At 40.5% G+C, this 18,427-nt stretch overlaps 1 non-coding gene across 1 annotated transcript; it reads left to right on the top strand.

Moving 5' to 3' along the window:
• The first annotated feature begins 17,394 nt into the window (after nucleotides 1-17,394).
• Nucleotides 17,395-17,498, top strand: LOC130952334 (small nucleolar RNA R71). Its single transcript, XR_009074514.1, has one exon. It is a non-coding gene; the product is annotated as a small nucleolar RNA R71 (small nucleolar RNA).
• Nucleotides 17,499-18,427: the final 929 nt, after the last annotated feature.

The raw sequence follows: 18,427 nt of genomic DNA, 5'->3' as shown, positions 1-18,427 counted from the left end.
TTTATTTTGTGACTCCACATGATCATGAACCTAATAAAATATAAAAGAACAATAAAAGAAAAATAAAATTAGATAAATAAAAATTGGGTTGCCTCCCAATAAGCACTTCTTTAATGTCAATAGCTTGACAGTGGGCTCTCATGGAGCCTCACAGGTGATCAGGACAATTTGTACACTCCCAACACCAAACTTAGAGTTTGGATGTGGGGATTCAACACCAAACTTAGAGTTTGGCTGTGGCCTCTCAACACCAAATTTAGAGTTTGATTGTGGGGGCTTTGTTTGACTCTGCACTGAGAGAAGCTTTTCATGCTTCCTCTCCATTGTTAAAGAAGAACACCCTTGGGTCTTAAACACAAGGTAGTCCTCATTCAATTGAAGGACTAATTCTCCTCTGTTAACATCTATCACAGCTCCTGCTGTGGCTAGAAAAGGTCTTTCAAGGATGATGCATTCATCCTCCTCCTTCCTAGTGTCTAAGATTATGAAATCAGCAGGGATGTAAAGGTCTTCAACCTTCACTAACACGTCCTCTACCAATCCATAAGCTTGTCTTACTGACTGGTCCGCCATTTGCAATGAGAATATGGTGGGCTGTACCTCAATAATCCCCAGCTTCTCCATTACAGAGACTGGCATAAGATTTATGCCTGACCCTAGGTCACACAGAGCCTTCTCAAAGATCATGGTGCCTATGGTACAGGGTATTAAGAATTTGCCAGGATCTTGTTTCTTTTGAGGTAAAGTTTGCTGAATCCAAGTATCTAGTTCATTAATGAGCAAGGGAGGTTCACCTTCCCAAGTCTCATTACCAAACAATTTGGCATTCAGCTTCATGATGGCTCCTAGATATTGAGCCACTTGTTCTCCAGTTACGTCTTCATCTTCTTCAGAGGAAGAATAATTTTTAGAGCTCATGAATGGAAGAAGGAGGTTTAATAGAATCTCTATGGTCTCTATATGAGCCTCAGATTCCTATAGGTCCTCAATAAGAAACTCCTTCTTGCTTGAGAGACGTCCCATGAGGTCTTCCTCATTGGGATTCACGTCCTCTCCTCCCTCTCTAGGTTCGGCCATATTGATTATGTCAATGGCCTTGCACTCTCTTTTTGGATTCTCTTCAGTGTTGCTTGGGAGAGTACTAGGAGGAGTTTTAGTGACTTTCTTACTCAGCTGGTCAACTTGTGCCTCCAAATTTCTGATGGAGGACCTTGTTTCACTCATGAAACTTAAATTGGCCTTAGACAGATCAGAGACTAAGTTTGCTAAATTAGAAGTGCTCTGCTCAGAATTCTCTGTCTGTTGCTGAGAAGATGATGGATAAGGCTTGCTATTGCTGAGCCTATTTCTTCCACCATTATTAAAGCCTTGTTGAGGCTTTTGTTAATCCTTCCATGAGAAATTTGGATGATTTCTCCATGATGAATTATAGTGTTTCCATAAAGTTCACCCATATAATTTACCTCTGCTATTGTAGGGTTCTTAGGATCATAAGCTTCTTCTTCAGAAGATGCCTCTTTAGTACTGTTGGATGTATTTTGCCATCCATTCAGACTTTGAGAAATCATGTTGACTTGCTGAGTCAACATTTTGTTCTGAGCCAATATGGCATTCAAAGCATCAATTTCAACAACTCCCTTCCTCTGAGGCGTCCCATTATTCACAGAATTTTTCTCAGAAGTGTACATGAATTGGTTATTTGCAACCATGTCAATAAGTTCTTAAGCTTCTGCAGGCGTTTTCTTTAGGTGAATGGATCCACCTGCAGAATGGTCCAGTGACATCTTGGAGAACTCAGATAGACCATAAATGAAGATATCCAAAATGGTCCACTCTGAAAGCATGTCCGAAGGACACCTTTTGGTCATTTGTTTGTATCTTTCCCAAGCTTTATAGAGGGATTCACCATCTTTTTGTTTAAAGGTCTGAACATCCACTCTAAGTTTGCTCAGCTTTTGAGGAGGAAAGAACTTAGCCAAGAAGGCCACGACCAGCTTATCCCATGAGTCCAGGCTATCTTTAGGTTGTGAATCCAACCATATTCTAGCTCTGTCTCTTACAGCAAAGGGGAAAAGCATGAGCCTGTAGACTTCAAGATCTACTCCATTAGTCTTAACAGTCTCACAGATCTGCAAGAACTCAGTTAAAAATTGGTAGGGATCTTCTGATGGAAGTCTATGGAACTTATAGTTCTGTTGCAGTAGAGCAACTAGTTGAGGTTTCAGCTCAAAATTGTTTGCTCCAATGGCAGGGATTGAGATGCTTCTTCCATCAAATTTGGAAGTAGGTGTAGTATAGTCACCAAGCATCCTCCTTGCATTATTATTTTCGGCTGCCATCTCCTCTTCTTTATCGAAAATTTCTGTAAGGTTGTCTATGGATTGTTGTAATTTAGCTTCTCTTAGTTTCTTCTTCAGAGTCCTTTCAGGCTCAGGATCTGCTTCAACAAGAATATTCTTGTCCTTGCTCCTGCTCATATGAAAAAGAAGGGAACAGAAAATAATAATAGGAATCCTCTTTACCACAGTAGAGAGATTCCTTTATGTTAGTATAAGAAAAAGAGGATAGAAGAAGGAAAAGGTAAGAATCCAAACACAAGGGTGAAGATAGGTTCAGATTCTTGAGATGGAGAGAAGTGTTAGTAAATAAATAAATAAATAGAAGAAGATGAGAGGGAGAGAATTCAAAAATTAATTTTGAAAAAGAGTTAGTGATTTTTGAAAATTAAAAGAAGAATTAAAATTAAAATTAGAATTTAAAACAATTAGTTAATTAAAAGAATTTTGAAAAAGAGGGAGGTAATTTTAGAAAATTAGAGAGAGAGAAAAGAAGTTAGGTAGTTTTGAAAAAAGATAAGATATAGTTAAAACAAACAAAAGGTCAACTAGTTAGTTGAAAAAGATTTGAAATTTAATTTTGAAAAGATAAGAAGTTGGAAGATATTTTGAAATCAATTTAAAAAAAAAAGATAAAATAAACAGAAAATAAAGATAGAGATACTTATGTAGATCATTGATGGGAATTTCAAATAGGTGTATGGAGATGCTGTGCTCCTTCTGAATCTCTGCTTTCCTACTGCCTTCATCCAATCCTTCTTACTCCTTTATATGGCAAGCTATATGTAGGGCATTACCGTTGTCAATGGCTACATCCCATCCTCTCAGTGAAAATGGTCCAAAAGCTCTGTCACAGCACGACTAATCATCTGTCGATTCTCGATCATGTCGGAAGAGAATCCATTGATTCTTTTGCTTTGTCATCACGCCTAACAATCACGAGTTTAAAGCTCGTCACAGTCATTCAATCCCTGAATCCTACTCAGAATACCACAGACAAGGTTTAGACTTTCCGGATTCTCATGAATGCCGCCATCAATTCTAGCTTATACCACGAAGATTCTGATTAAGGAATCCAAGAGATATGCGTTTGGTCTAAGGTAGAACGGAAGTAGTTGTCAGTCACGCGTTCATAAGTGAGAATGATAATGAGTGTCACGGATCATTACATTCATCATGTTGAAGTGCAGCGAATATCTTAGAACAGGAATAAACTGAATTGAATAGAAAATAGTAGTAATTGCATTAAAACTTGAGGTACAGCAGAGCTCCACACCATTAATCTATGGTGTGTAGAAACTCCACTGTTGAAAATACATAAGTGATGGTCCAGGCATGGCCGAATGGCCAGCCCCCATGTATGATCAAAAGACCGAATGGTCAAAAGACTATATTGTCAAAAAAGAGACTTCTAATACAATAGTAAAATGTCCTATTTATACTAGACTAGCTACTAAGGTTTACAGAAGTAAGTAATTGATGCAGAAATCTATTTCTGGGGCCCACATGGTGTGTTCTTGGGCTGAACTTGAGCTTTACACGTGCAGAGGCTTCTTTTGGAGTTGAACGCCAAGTTGTAACATGTTTTTGGCATTCAACTCTGGTTCATGATGTGTTTCTGGCGTTTGACTCTAGAATGCAGCATGGAACTGGCGTTGAGCGCCAGTTTACGTCATCTAATCTCAAATAAAGTATAAACTATTATATATTGCTGGAAATTTCTGGATGTCTACTTTCCAACGCCATTAAGAGCGCGCCATTTGGAGTTCTGTAGCTCCAAAAAATTCATTTCGAGTGTAGGGAGGTCAGAATCCAACAGCATCAGCAGTCCTTTGTCAGCCTTTTATCAGAGTTTTGCTCAGGTCCCTCAATTCCAGCCAGAAAATACCCTAAATCACAGAAAAATACACAAATTCATAGTAAATTCCAGAAATGTGAATTTAGCATAAAAACTAATGAAAAAATCCTTAAAAGTAGCTAGATCCTACTAAAAATTACCTAAAAACAATGCCAAAAAGCGTATAAATTATCCGCTCATCAGTTGCTAGTGGGGATGATAGAGCGTTGGATGAACTCCAACCATCCTCTAGCCACAGGCTTAAGGTCCAGTCTTCTCAATTGAACCGGCTTGCCTTTTGAGTCTCTTTTCTATTGAGCTCCTTCCACACATATGTCCATGAGGACTTGGTCCAACCTTTGATCAAAGTTGACCCTTCTAGTGTAGGGGTGTGCGTCTTCTTGCATCATAGGCAAGTTGAATGCTAACCTTACATTTTCCAGACTGAAATCTAAGTATTTCCCCCGAACCATTGTAAGATAATTCTTTGGATTCGGGTTCATACTTTGATCATGGTTCCTAGTGATCCATGCATTGGCATAGAACTCTTGAACCATTAAGATTCCGACTTGTTGAATGGGGTTGGTAAGAACTTCCCAACCTCTTCTTTGGATCTCTTATTGGATCTCTAGATACTCATTTTTCTTGGGCATGAAGGGGACCTCAGGGATCATCTTCTTCTTGGCCACAACTTCATAGAAGTGGTCTTGATGGGCTTTTGAGATGAATCTCTCCATCTCCCATGACTCAGAGGTGGAAGCAATTGCCTTTCCTTTCCTCTTTCTTGAGGTTTCTCTAGCCTTAGGTGCCATTAATGGTTATGGAAAAACAAAAAAGCTATGCTTTTACCACACCAAACTTAGAATGTTGCTCGTCCTCGAGCAAAAGAAGAAAGAATAGATGATGAAGAAGAAGAGATGGAGGAGAGGGAGACTGGTGTAGGTTTCGGCCAAGGGGGAGAAGAGAGGGTAGTGTTGTGTGAAAATGAAGAAGGAGGAAAGGGTTTATATAGTGGAGGGTGAGGGGTTAGGGTTCGGTCATTTAGGGTGGGTTTAGGTGGGAAAGAGATTTTGAATTTGAAGGTAGGTGGGTTTATGGGGAAGAGAGGATGGATGTGAGTGGTGAAGAGGTGATGGGGAAGAGTGATTGAGGTGATTCGTGAATGATGTTTGGGGAAGAGTGTTATGAAAAGGTGTGAGAGAGAGGGAGAAGGTAGGTGGGGATCCTGTGGGGTCCACAGATCCTGAGATAATCCTGTGGAGTCCACAGATCCTGAGTTGTCAAGGATTTCTCATCCCTGCACCCTTTTGGCATGTAAAATGCCCTCTGTATGCAATTCTGGAGATTAACGCTAGACTGCTGCCTGTTTCTGGCGTTGAACGCCAGCCTGATGCTTGTTTCTGGCGTTAGACGCCACTTTGCTGCTTGTTTCTGGCGTTTAACGCCAGCTTTCCTCAGGGTGCAATCCTGGCGTTTAAACGCCAGCCTGCTGATTGTTTCTGGCATTCAACGCCAGCTTCATGCTCTGTTCCAGCATTAAATGCCAGCCAGATGCTCCTTACTAGCGTTTAAACGCCAGTAAGCTCTTCCTCTAGGGTGTGCTTTTTCTTCTGCTATTTTTGATTCTGTTTTTAATTTTTGCTATTGTTTTGTGACTCCACATGATTATAAACCTAATAAAACACACAAAAGAACAATAGAAATATAGATAAATAAAAATTGGGTTGCCTCCCAATAAGCTCTTCTTTAATGTCAATATCTTGACAGTGAGCTCTCATGGAGCTTCACAAATCATCAGAGCATGATGAGGGCCTCCCAACACCAAACTTAGAGTTTGAACGTGGGGGCTTCTCAACACCAAACTTAGAGTTTGACTGTGGGGGCTTTGTTTGACTCTGTATTGAGAGAAGCTTATCGTGCCTCTTCTCCATGGTTGCAGAGGAAGATCCTTGAGCTTTAAACATAAGGTAGTCCCCATTCAATTGAAGGACTAGCTCTCCTCTGTCAACATCAATCACAGCTCCTGCTGTGGCTAGGAAGGGTCTTCCAAGAATGATGGATTCATTTTCATCCTTTCCAGTGTCTAAGATTATGAAATCAGCAGAGATGTAAAGGCCTTTAACCTTCACTAACACATCCTCTACCAATCCATAAGCTTGTTTTATTGACTTGTCTACCATCTCTAATGAGATTCTTATAGCTTGTACCTCAAAGATCCCCAGCTTCTCCATTATAAAGAGTGGCATAAGATTTATACCTGACCCTAGGTCACATAGAGCCTTCTCAAAGGTCATGGTGCCTATGGGTACAGGATATTAAGAATTTACCAGGATCTTATTTCTTTTGAGGTAGAGTTTGCTGAACCCATGTATCTAGTTCACTAATGAGCAAGGGAGGTTCATCTTCCCAAGTCTCATTACCAAACAACTTGGCATTCAGCTTCATGATGGCTCCTAGATATTGAGCAACTTGCTCTTCAGTTACATCTTCATCCTCTTCAGAGGAAGAAAATTTCTCAGAGCTCATGAATGGCAGAAGGAAGTTTAATGGAATCTCTATAGTCTCTATATGAGCCTCAGATTCCTTTAGGTCCTCGATAGGGAACTCCTTTCTATCTGGGGGATGTCCCATGAGGTCTTCCTCATTGGGATTCATGTCCTTCCCTTCCTCTTTGGATTCGGCCATTTTGATAATATCAATGGCCTTGCACTCTCTTTTTGGATTCTCTTCTGTATTATTTGGGAGAGTACTAGGAGGAGTTTCAGTGATTTTCTTACTCAGCTGACCCACTTGTGTCTCCAAGTTTCTAATGGAGGACCTTGTTTCATTCATGAAACTTAAAGTGGCCTTAGATAGATCAGAGACTATGTTTCCTAAGCTAGAGGGGCTCTACTCATAATTCTCTGTCTATTGCTGAGAAGATGATGGAAAAGGCTTGTTATTGCTAAACCTATTTCTTCCACCATTATCAAAGCCTTGTTGAAGCTTTTGTTGATCCTTCGATGAGAAATTTGGATGATTTCTCCATGAGGAATTATAGGTGTTTCCATAGGCTTCACCCATGTAATTCACCTCTGCTATTGCAGGGTTCTCAGGATCATAAGCTTCTTCTTCAGAAGATGCCTCTTTAGTACTGTTGGATGCATTTTGCCATCCATTCAGACTCTGACACATTGACTTGCTGAGTCAACATTTTGTTCTGAGCCAATATGGCATTCATAGTATCAATTTCAAGAACTCCCCTTTTCTGAGGCGTCCCATTACTCACAGGATTCCTCTCAGAGGTGTACATGAATTAGTTATTTGCAACCATGTTAATGAGTTCTTGAGCTTCTGCAGGTGGTGCACGAAATTGTGATCACTACTTTTCACAACTCAAATAATCCCTAGTAATGGCCCCAAAGACTTGGTGCTCAATACCATGGCATAAACACAACTTCGCACAACTAACCAGCAAGTGCACTGGGTCGTCCAAGTAATAAACCTTACGCGAGTAAGGGTCGATCCCACGGAGATTGTTGGTATGAAGCAAGCTATGGTCACCTTGTAAATCTCAGTCAGGCAGACTCAAATGGTTATAGATGATATATGAATAAAATATAAAGATAAAGATAGAGATACTTATACAATTCATTGGTGAGAATTTCAGATAAGCGAATGGAGATGCTTTGTCCCTTCCGTCTCTCTGCTTTCCTACTGCCTTCATCCAATCCTTCTTACTCCTTTCCATGGCAAGCATTATGCAAGGGTTTCACCATTGTCAGTGGCTACCTCCCATCCTCTCAGTGGAAATGTTCAACGCACCCTGTCACGGCACGGCTATCCAGCTGTCGGTTCTCGATCATGTCGGAATAGAATCCAGTGATTCTTTTGCGTCTGTCACTAACGCCCCACAATCGCGAGTTTGAAGCACGTCACAGTCATTCAATCATTGAATCCTACTCAGAATACCACAGACAAGGTTTAGACCTTCCGGATTCTCTTGAATGCCGCCATCAATTCTAGCCTATACCACGAAGACTCTGATCTCACGGAATGGCTGGCTCGGTTGTCAGGCGAGCGCTCGGTTGTCAGGCGATCAACCATGCGTCGTGTATCAGGAATCCAAGAGATATTCACCCAATCTAAGGTAGAACGGAGGTGGTTGTCAGTCACACGTTCATAGGTGAGAATGATGATGAGTGTCACGGATCATCACATTCATCAAGTTGAAGAGCAAGTGATATCTTGGAATAAGAACAAGCTGAATTGAATAGAAGAACAATAGTAATTGCATTAATACTCGAGGTACAGCAGAGCTCCACACCTTAATCTATGGTGTGTAGAAACTCCACCGTTGAAAATACATAAGAACAAGGTCTAGGCATGGCCGTGAGGCCAGCCCCATGATCTAAGATAGCAAAGACTAAAGATAGCTACCAAGATTCCAAGACATCAAATACAATAGCAAAAGGTCCTATTTATAGGGAACTAGTAGCTTAAGAATTACAAAGATGAGTAAATGACATAAAAATCCACTTCCGGGCCCACTTGGTGTGTGCTTGGGCTGAGCATTGAAGCATTTTCATGTAGAGACTCTTCTTGGAGTTAAACGCCAGCTTTTGTGCCAGTTTGGGCGTTTAACTCCCACTTTGGTGCCAGTTCCGGCGTTTAACGCTGGGAATTTTGAAGGTGACTTTGAACGCCGGTTTGGGCCATCAAAACTTGGGCAAAGTATGGACTATCATATATTGCTGGAAAGCCCAGGATGTCTACTTTCCAAAGCCGTTGAGGGCGCGCCAATTGGGCTTCTGTAGCTCCAGAAAATCCACTTCGAGTGCAGGGAGGTCAGAATCCAACAGCATCTGCAGTCCTTTTCAGTCTCTGAATCAGATTTTTGCTCAGGTCCCTCAATTTCAGCCAGAAAATACCTGAAATCACAGAAAAACACACAAACTCATAGTAAAGTCCAGAAAAGTGAATTTTAACTAAAAACTAATAAAAATATACTAAAAACTCAACTAAATATACTAAAAACATACTAAAAACAATGCCAAAAAGCGTACAAATTATCCGCTCATCACAACACCAAACTTAAATTGTTGCTTGTCCCCAAGCAACTGAAAATCAAATAAGATAAAAAGAAGAGAATATGCAATGAATTCCAAAAACATCTATGAAGATCAGTATTAATTAGATGAGCGGGGCGTTTAGCTTTTTGCCTCTGAATAGTTTTGGCATCTCACTTTATCCTTTGAAATTCAGAATGATTGGCTTCTTTCGGAACTCAGAATCCAGATAGTGTTATTGATTCTCCTAGTTAAGTATGATGATTCTTGAACACAGCTACTTTATGAGTCTTGGCCGTGGCCCAAAGCACTCTGTCTTCCAGTATTACCACCGGATACATACATGCCACAGACACATAATTGGGTGAACCTTTTCAGATTGTGACTCAGATTTGCTAGAGTCCCCAATTAGAGGTGTCCAGGGTTCTTAAGCACACTCTTTTGCCTTGGATCACAACTTTATTTTTACCCTTGCCTTTTGGTTTAAAGGGCTATTGGCTTTTTCTGCTTACTTTTTCTTTTTCTCTTCTATTTTTTCGTTTTTTTTTGTATTCACTGCTTTTTCTTGCTTCAAGAATCATTTTTGTGATTTTTCAGATCCTCAGTAACATGTCTCTTTTTTCATCATTCTTTCAAGAGCCAACAACTTTAACATTCATGAACCACAAATTCAAAAGACATATGCACTGTTTAAGCATACATTCAGAAACAAAAGTATTGCCACCACATCAAAATAATTAATCTGTTATAAAATCTGAAAGTCATGCAATTCTTCTCTTTTTCAATTAAGAACATTTTTCATTTAAGAAAGGTGATGGATTCATAGGACATTCATAACTTTAAGGCATAGACACTAATGATCATAAGGCACAAACATGGATAAACATAAAGCATAATTTTCGAAAAACAGAAAAATAAAGAACAAGGAGATTAAAGAACGGGTCCACCTTAGTGATGGCGGCTTGTTCTTCCTCTTGAAGGTCTTATGGAGTGCTTGAACTCCTCAATGTCTCTTCCTTGTCTTTGTTGCTTCTCTCTCATGATTCTTTGATCTTCTCTAATTTCATGGAGGAGGATGGAATGTTCTTGGTGCTCCACCCTTAGTTGTCCCGTGTTGGAACTCAATTCTCCTAGGGAGGTGTTGATTTGCTCCCAATAGTTTTGTGGAGGAAAGTGCATCCCTTGAGGTATCTCAGGGATTTCATGATGAGTGGGGTCTCTTGTTTGCTCCATCCTTTTCTTAGTGATGGGCTTATCCTCATCAATGAGGATGTCTCCTTCTATGTCCACTCCAACTGAATAACAGATGTGACAAATAAGATGAGGAAAGGCTATCCTTGCCAAGGTAGAGGACTTGTCCGCCACCTTATAGAGTTCTTGGGCTATAACCTCATGAACTTCCACTTCCTCTCCAATCATGATGCTATGAATCATGATGGCCCGGTCTAGAGTAACTTCGGACCGGTTGCTTGTGGGAATGATTGAGCGTTGGATAAACTCCAACCATCCTCTAGCCACGGGCTTGAGGTCATGGTTTCTCAATTGAACCGGCTTCCCTCTTGAATCTCTCTTCCATTGGGTGCCCTCTTCACAAATGTCTATGAGGACTTGGTCCAACCTTTGATCAAAGTTGACCCTTCTAGTGTAAGGATGTTCATCTTCTTGCATCATGGGCAAGTTGAATGCCAACCTTACATTTTCCGGACTAAAATCTAAGTATTTCCCCCGAACCATTGTAAGCCAATTCTTTGGATCCGGGTTCACACTTTGATCATGGTTCTTGGTGATCCATGCATTGGCATAGAACTCTTGAACCATTAAGATTCCGACTTGTTGAATGGGGTTGGTAAGAACTTCCCAACCTCTTCTTCGAATCTCATGTCGGATCTCCGGATATTCACTCTTTTTGAGTTTGAAAGGGACCTCGGGGATCACCTTCTTCAAGGCCACAACTTCATAGAAATGGTCTTGATGCACCCTTGAGATGAATCTCTCCATCTCCCATGACTCGGAGGTGGAAGCTTTTGCCTTCCCTTTCCTCTTTCTAGAGGTTTCTCCGGCCTTGGATGCCATAAGTGGTTATGGAAAAACAAAAAGCAATGCTTTTACCACACCAAACTTAAAAGGTTTGCTCATCCTCGAGCAAAAGAAGAAAGAAGAGAGTAGAAGAAGAAGAAATGGAGGAGAGGGAGATGGCTTTGTGGTTCGGCCAAAAGGGGAAGAAGTAGTGTTTAGGGTGTGTGAAAATGATAGTGGGATTTGATAGGTGAGGGGTTTTTGGGAAAGAGGTGTTGAGGTGATTGGTGAATGGGTGAAGAAGAGAGAGGGTGGTGGGGTAGGTGGGGATCCTGTGGGGTCCACAGATCCTGAGGTGTCAAGGAAAAGTCATCCCTGCACCAAGTGGCGTGCAAAAATGCACTTTGTGCCAATTCTGGCGTTAAACGCCGGGCTGGTGCCCATTTCTGGCGTTTAACGCCAGCTTCTTGCCCTTTTCTGGCGTTTAACGCCAGTCTGGTGCCCCTTTCTGGCGTTAAACGCCCAGAATGGTGCCAGACTGGGCGTTAAACGCCCAACTGCTATCCTTACTGGCGTTTAAACGCCAGCAAGGCCTTCCTCCAGGGTGTGCTATTTTTCTTCCTGTTTTTCATTCTGTTTTTACTTTTTCAATTGATTTTGTGACTTCTCATGATCATCAACCTACAGAAAACATAAAATAACAAAGGAAAATAGATAAAATATAACATTGGGTTGCCTCCCAACAAGCGCTTCTTTAATGTCAGTAGCTTGACAGAGGGCTCGCATGGAGCCTCACAGATTCTCAGAGCAATGTTGGAACCTCCCAACACCAAACTTAGAGTTTGAATGTGGGGGTTCAACACCAAACTCAGAGTTTGGTTGTGGCCTCCCAACACCAAACTTAGAGTTTGACTGTGGGGGCTCTGTTTGGCTCTGGAGAAGCTCTTCATGCTTCCTCTCCATGGTAACAGAGGGATATCCTTGAGCCTTAAACACAAAGGATTCTTCATTCACTTGAATGATTAGTTCACCTCTGTCAACATCAATCACAGCCTTTGCTGTGGCTAGAAAGGGTCTGCCAAGGATGATGGATTCATCCATGCACTTCCCAGTCTCTAGGACTATGAAATCAGTAGGGATGTAATGGTCTTCAACCTTTACCAGAACACTCTTTACAAGTCCATAAGCTTGTTTTTTTGAATTGTCTGTCATCTCTAGTGAGATTCTTGCAGCTTGTACCTCAAAGATCCCTAGCTTCTCCATTACAGAGAGAGGCATGAGGTTTACACTTGACCCTAAGTCACACAGAGCCTTCTTGAAGGTCATGGTGCCTATGGTACAAGGTAGTGAAAACTTCCCAGGATCTTGTCTCTTTTGAGGTAATTTCTGCCTAGACAAGTCATCCAGTTCTTTGGTGAGCAAAGGAGGTTCGTTCTCCCAAGTCTCATTACCAAATAACTTGTCATTTAGCTTCATGATTGCTCCAAGGTATTTAGCAACTTGCTCTTCAGTGACATACTCATCCTCTTCAGAGGAAGAATACTCATCAGAGCTCATGAATGGCAAAAGTAAATCAAATGGAATCTCTATGGTTTCAGTGTGATCCTCAGATTCCCATGGTTCCTCATTAGGGAACTCATTGGAGGCCAGTGGACGCCCATTGAGGTTTTCCTCAGTGGCGTTCACTGCCTCTTCTTCCTCTCCAAATTCGGCCATGTTGATGGCCTTGCACTCTCCTTTTGAATTTTCCCCTTGGAAGAGTACTAGGAGGGAGTTCAGTAATTTTCTTGCTCAGCTGTCCCACTTGTGCCTCCAAATTCTTAATGGAGGACCTTGTTTCAGTCATGAAACTTTGAGTGGTTTTGATTAGATCAGAGACCATGGTTGCTAAGTCAGAGTGGCTCTGCTTAGAATTCTCTGTCTGTTGCTGAGAAGATGATGAAAAAGGCTTGCCATTGCTAAACCTGTTTCTTCCACCATTATTGTTGTTGAAACCTTGTTGAGGTCTCTGTTGATCCTTCCATGAGAAATTTGGATGATTTCTCCATGAAGAATTATAGGTGTTTCCATAGGGTTCTCCCATGTAATTCATCTCTTCCATTGAAGGGTTCTCAGGATCATAAGCTTCTTCTTCAGATGAAGCATCCTTAGTACTGCCTGGTGCATTTTGCATTCCAGACAGACTTTGAGAAATCAAATTGACTTGCTGAGTCAATATCTTGTTCTGAGCCAATATGGCATTCAGAGTATCAATCTCAAAAACTCCTTTCTTCTGATTTGTCCCATTGTTCACAGGATTCCTTTCAGAAGTGTACATGAATTGGTTATTTGCAACCGTTTCAATTAGTTCTTGAGCTTCTGTAGGCGTCTTCTTCAGATGAAGAGATCCTCCAGCAGAGCTATCCAATGACATCTTGGACAGTTCAGAGAGACCATCATAGAAAATAACTATGATGCTCCATTCAGAAAGCATGTCAGAAGGACATTTTCTGATCAATTGCTTGTACTTTCCCAAGCTTCATAGAGGGATTCTCCTTCCTTCTGTCTGAAGGTTTGGACTTCCACTCTAAGCTTACTCAATTTTTGAGGTGGAAAGAACTTTGCCAAGAAGGCATTGACTAGCTTTTCCCAAGAGTTCAGGCTGTCTTTAGGTTGTAAGTCCAACCATATCCTAGCTCTGTCTCTTACAGCAAAAGGGAATAGCATAAGTCTGTAGACCTCAGGGTCAACCCCATTAGTCTTGACAGTGTCACAGATTTGCAAGAATTCAGCTAAGAACTGATGAGGATCTTCCAATAGAAGTCCATGGAACTTGCAATTCTGTTGCATTAGAGAAACTAATTGAGGCTTAAGCTCAAAGTTGTTTGCTCTAATGGCAGGGATAGAGATGCTTCTCCTATAGAAGTCGGGAGTAGGTGCAGTAAAGTCACCCAGCACCTTCCTTGCATTGTTGGCATTGTTGTTGTTTTCGGCTGCCATGGTTTCTTCTTCTTTGAAGATTTCTGTTAGGTCCTCTACAGAGAGTTGTGCCTTAGCTTCTCTTAGCTTTCGCTTCAAGGTCCTTTCAGGTTCAGGGTCAGCCTCAACAAGAATGCTTTTGTCTTTGCTCCTGCTCATATGAAAGAGAAGAGAACAAGAAAATGTGGAATCCTCTATGTCACAGTATAGAGATTCCTTGAGGTGTTAGAGGAACAGAAAAATAGAAGAAAGAGGTAGAAGAATTCGAACTTAGTGAGATAGAGTTCGAATTGTGCATTGAGGAGGAGTGATACTCCATAAATAGAAGGATGTGAGAAGAGGGGAAGAGATTTTTCGAAAATTAATTAAAAAGATTTTAAAAACATTTTGAAAAGGATTTTGAAGAAGATATGATTGAAAACTTTTTTTTTTGAAAAAGATGTGATTAAAAAGATATGATTGAAAAACAATTTAAAAAGATTTGATTTTAAAAATTAATGACTTGCCTAACAAGAAAAGATATGATTCAAACATTAAACCTTTCTCAACAGAAAAGGCAACATACTTGAATTGTTCAATCAAATCATTAATTGTTAGCAAGTATCTTTGAAAAAGGAAAGAAATTGATTTTGAAAAAGATTTGATTGAAAAGATTTGATTTGAAAAAGATTTGATTTTGAAAAACTTTGAAAACTTGAAAAAAATTTGCATTAAAAACAGAATCTTCCCTCTTGTGCCATCCTGGCGTTAAACGCCCAGAATGGTGCACATTCTGGCGTTTAACGCCCAATGCTCTACCTTTTTGGGCGTTAAACGCCCAACCAGGCACCCTGGCTGGCGTTTAAACGCCAGTCTGTCCTTCTTCACTGGGCGTTTTGAACGCCCAGCTTTTTTTGTGTAATTCCTCTGCTGCATGTACTGAATCTTCAGTTCCCTGTACTATTGACTTGAAAATAGAACCAAGATCAAATAAACAATGCATGCAAGACACCAAACTTAAAATGAGACTAGTGTCTCAATAAGAAACATAACATATTTTTGGTTTTTTTTTATTTTGTAAATTTTTTGATTTTTTTTGAAAATTAAGTGGAAAAGAAAATAAAGATATCAAAATTCTTAATGAGAATTCCAGGAATCATGCAATGTTAGTCTAAAGCTTCAGTCTAAAGGAATTAGACATGGATAGTCAAGCTTCAGCAGGACATTGCATTCAAGAGCTAAATTGATGAGAATCAATCAGCTTTGGTGATGATAGGATCATCACCTTGAAACACTAGAATTCATTCTTAAGAACTCTGAAAAATACCTAATCTAAGCAACAAGATGAACCGTCAGTTGTCCATACTCGAAACAGTCCCCGGCAACTGCGCCAAAAACTTGGTGCACGAAATTGTGATCACTACTTTTCACAACTCAAATAATCCCTAGTAATGGCCCCAAAGACTTGGTGCTCAATACCATGGCATAAACACAACTTTGCACAACTAACTAGCAAGTGCACTGGGTCGTCCAAGTAATAAACCTTACGCGAGTAAGGGTCGATCCCACGGAGATTGTTGGTATGAAGCAAGCTATGGTCACATTGTAAATCTCAGTCAGGCAGACTCAAATGGTTATAGATGATATATGAATAAAATATAAAGATACTTATGCAATTCATTGGTGAGAATTTCAGATAAGCGAATGGAGATGCTTTGTCCCTTCCGTCTCTCTGCTTTCCTACTGCCTTCATCCAATCCTTTTTACTCCTTTCCATGGCAAGCATTATGCAAGGGTTTCACCGTTGTCAGTGGCTACCTCCCATCCTCTCAGTGGAAATGTTCAACGCACCCTATCACGGCACGGCTATCCAGCTGTCGGTTCTCGATCATGTCGGAATAGAATCCAGTGATTCTTTTGCGTCTGTCACTAACGCCCCACAATCGCGAGTTTGAAGCACGTCACAGTCATTCAATCATTGAATCCTACTCAGAATACCACAGACAAGGTTTAGACCTTTCGGATTCTCTTGAATGCCGCCATCAATTCTAGCCTATACCACGAAGACTCTGATCTCACGGAATGGCTGGCTCGGTTGTCAGGCGAGCGCTCGGTTGTCAGGCGATCAACCATGCATCGTGTATCAGGAATCCAAGAGATATTCACCCAATCTAAGGTAGAACGGAGGTGGTTGTCAGTCACACGTTCATAGGTGAGAATGATGATGAGTGTCACGGATCATCACATTCATCAAGTTGAAGAGCAAGTGATATCTTGGAATAAGAACAAGCTGAATTGAATAGAATAACAATAGTAATTGCATTAATACTCGAGGTACAGCAGAGCTCCACACCTTAATATATGGTGTGTAGAAACTCCACCGTTGAAAATACATAAGAACAAGGTCTAGGCATGGCCGTGAGGCTAGCCCCATGATCTAAGATAGCATAAGACTAAAGATAGCTACCAAGATTCCAAGACATCAAATACAATAGCAAAAGGTCCTATTTATAGGGAACTAGTAGCTTAAGAATTACAAAGATGAGTAAATGACATAAAAATCCACTTCCGGGCCCACTTGGTGTGTGCTTGGGCTGAGCATTGAACTATTTTCGTGTAGAGACTCTTCTTGGAGTTAAACGCCAGCTTTTGTGCCAGTTTGGGCGTTTAACTCCCACTTTGGTGCCAGTTCTGGCGTTTAACGCTGGGAATTCTGAAGGTGACTTTGAACGCCGGTTTGGGCCATCAAATCTTGGGCAAAGTATGGACTATCATATATTGCTGGAAAGCCCAGGATGTCTACTTTCCAACGCCGTCAAGAGCGCGCAATTGGGCTTCTGTAGCTCCAGAAAATCCACTTCGAGTGCAGGGAGGTCAGAATCCAACAGCATCTGCAGTCCTTTTCAGTCTCTGAATCAGATTTTTGCTCAGGTCCCTCAATTTCAGCCAGAAAATACCTGAAATCACAGAAAAACACACAAACTCATAGTAAAGTCCAGAAAAGTGAATTTTAACTAAAAACTAATAAAAATATACTAAAAACTCAACTAAATATACTAAAAACATACTAAAAACAATGCCAAAAAGCGTACAAATTATCCGCTCATCAGCAGGCGTTTTCTTTAGGTGAATGGATCTACCTGCAGAATAGTCCAGTGACATCTTTGAAAGCTCAGATAGACCATCATAGAATATATCTAAAATGGTCCACTCTGAAAGCATGCTAGAAGGACACTTTTTGATCAACTGCTTGTATATTTCCCAAGCTTCATAGAGGGATTCACCATCTTTTTGCTTGAAGGTCTGAACATCCACTCTAAGCTTGCTCAGCTTTTGAGGAGGAAAGAACTTGGCCAAGAAGGCCGTGACCAGCTTATCCCAATAGTCCAGGCTATCTTTCGGTTGTGAGTCCAACCATGCTCTAGCTTTGTCTCTTATAGCAAAAGGGAAAATCATGAGCCTGTAGACTTCAGGATCTACTCCATTAGTCTTAACAGTATCACAGATCTGCAAGAATTCAGTTAAAAACTAATAGGGATCTTCTGATGGAAGTCCATGAAACTTGCAGTTCTGTTGCATTAGAGCAACTAGTTGAGGCTTCAGCTCAAAATTGTTTGCTCCAATGGCAGGGATTGAGATGCTTCTTCCATAAAAGTTGGAAGTAGGTGTAGTATAATCACCAAGCATCCTCATTGCGCCTCCACCATTGTTATTGGGTTCGGCCATGTCTCTTTCTTTTTTGAGATTCTCTGTAAGGTTTCCTCTAGATTGTTGTGCTTTAGCTTCTCTTAGCTTCTTCTTCAGAGTCCTTTCAGGTTCAGGATATGCTTCAACAAGAATGTCCTTGTCCTTGCTCCTGATCATATGAAAAAGAAGAGAACAGAAAAGGAAGAGGAATCCTTTATGTCACAGTATAGAGATTCCTTTATGTGAGTAGAAAAAGAAAAGAATAGAAGAAGGATGAGAAAAATTCGAACACAAAGGAGAAGAGAGGGTTCGAATTTTTAGATGAAGAGAAGTATTAGTAAATAAATAAATAAATAGAAAGGGATGAGAGAGAGAATAAAATTCGAATATTAACTAAAAGAGAAGAAAAATATTTTTGTTTTTATTTTAATTATTAGTTAAAATTCGAAAATAAGGGGAAGAAATAAAATTAAAATTAAAATTTGAAACAATTAGTTAATTAAAAAAAAATTTGAAAAAGAGTGAGGAATTTTCGAAAATTAGAGAGAGAAAAGTAGTTAGATGAT

Source organism: Arachis stenosperma, chromosome 9 (genome assembly GCF_014773155.1).
Source record: "Arachis stenosperma cultivar V10309 chromosome 9, arast.V10309.gnm1.PFL2, whole genome shotgun sequence".
In the NCBI taxonomy this organism is placed as follows: domain Eukaryota; kingdom Viridiplantae; phylum Streptophyta; class Magnoliopsida; order Fabales; family Fabaceae; genus Arachis; species Arachis stenosperma.
The sequence above is the reverse complement of the archived record's forward strand: the minus strand, read 5'-3'. Positions and strand labels throughout refer to the sequence as shown.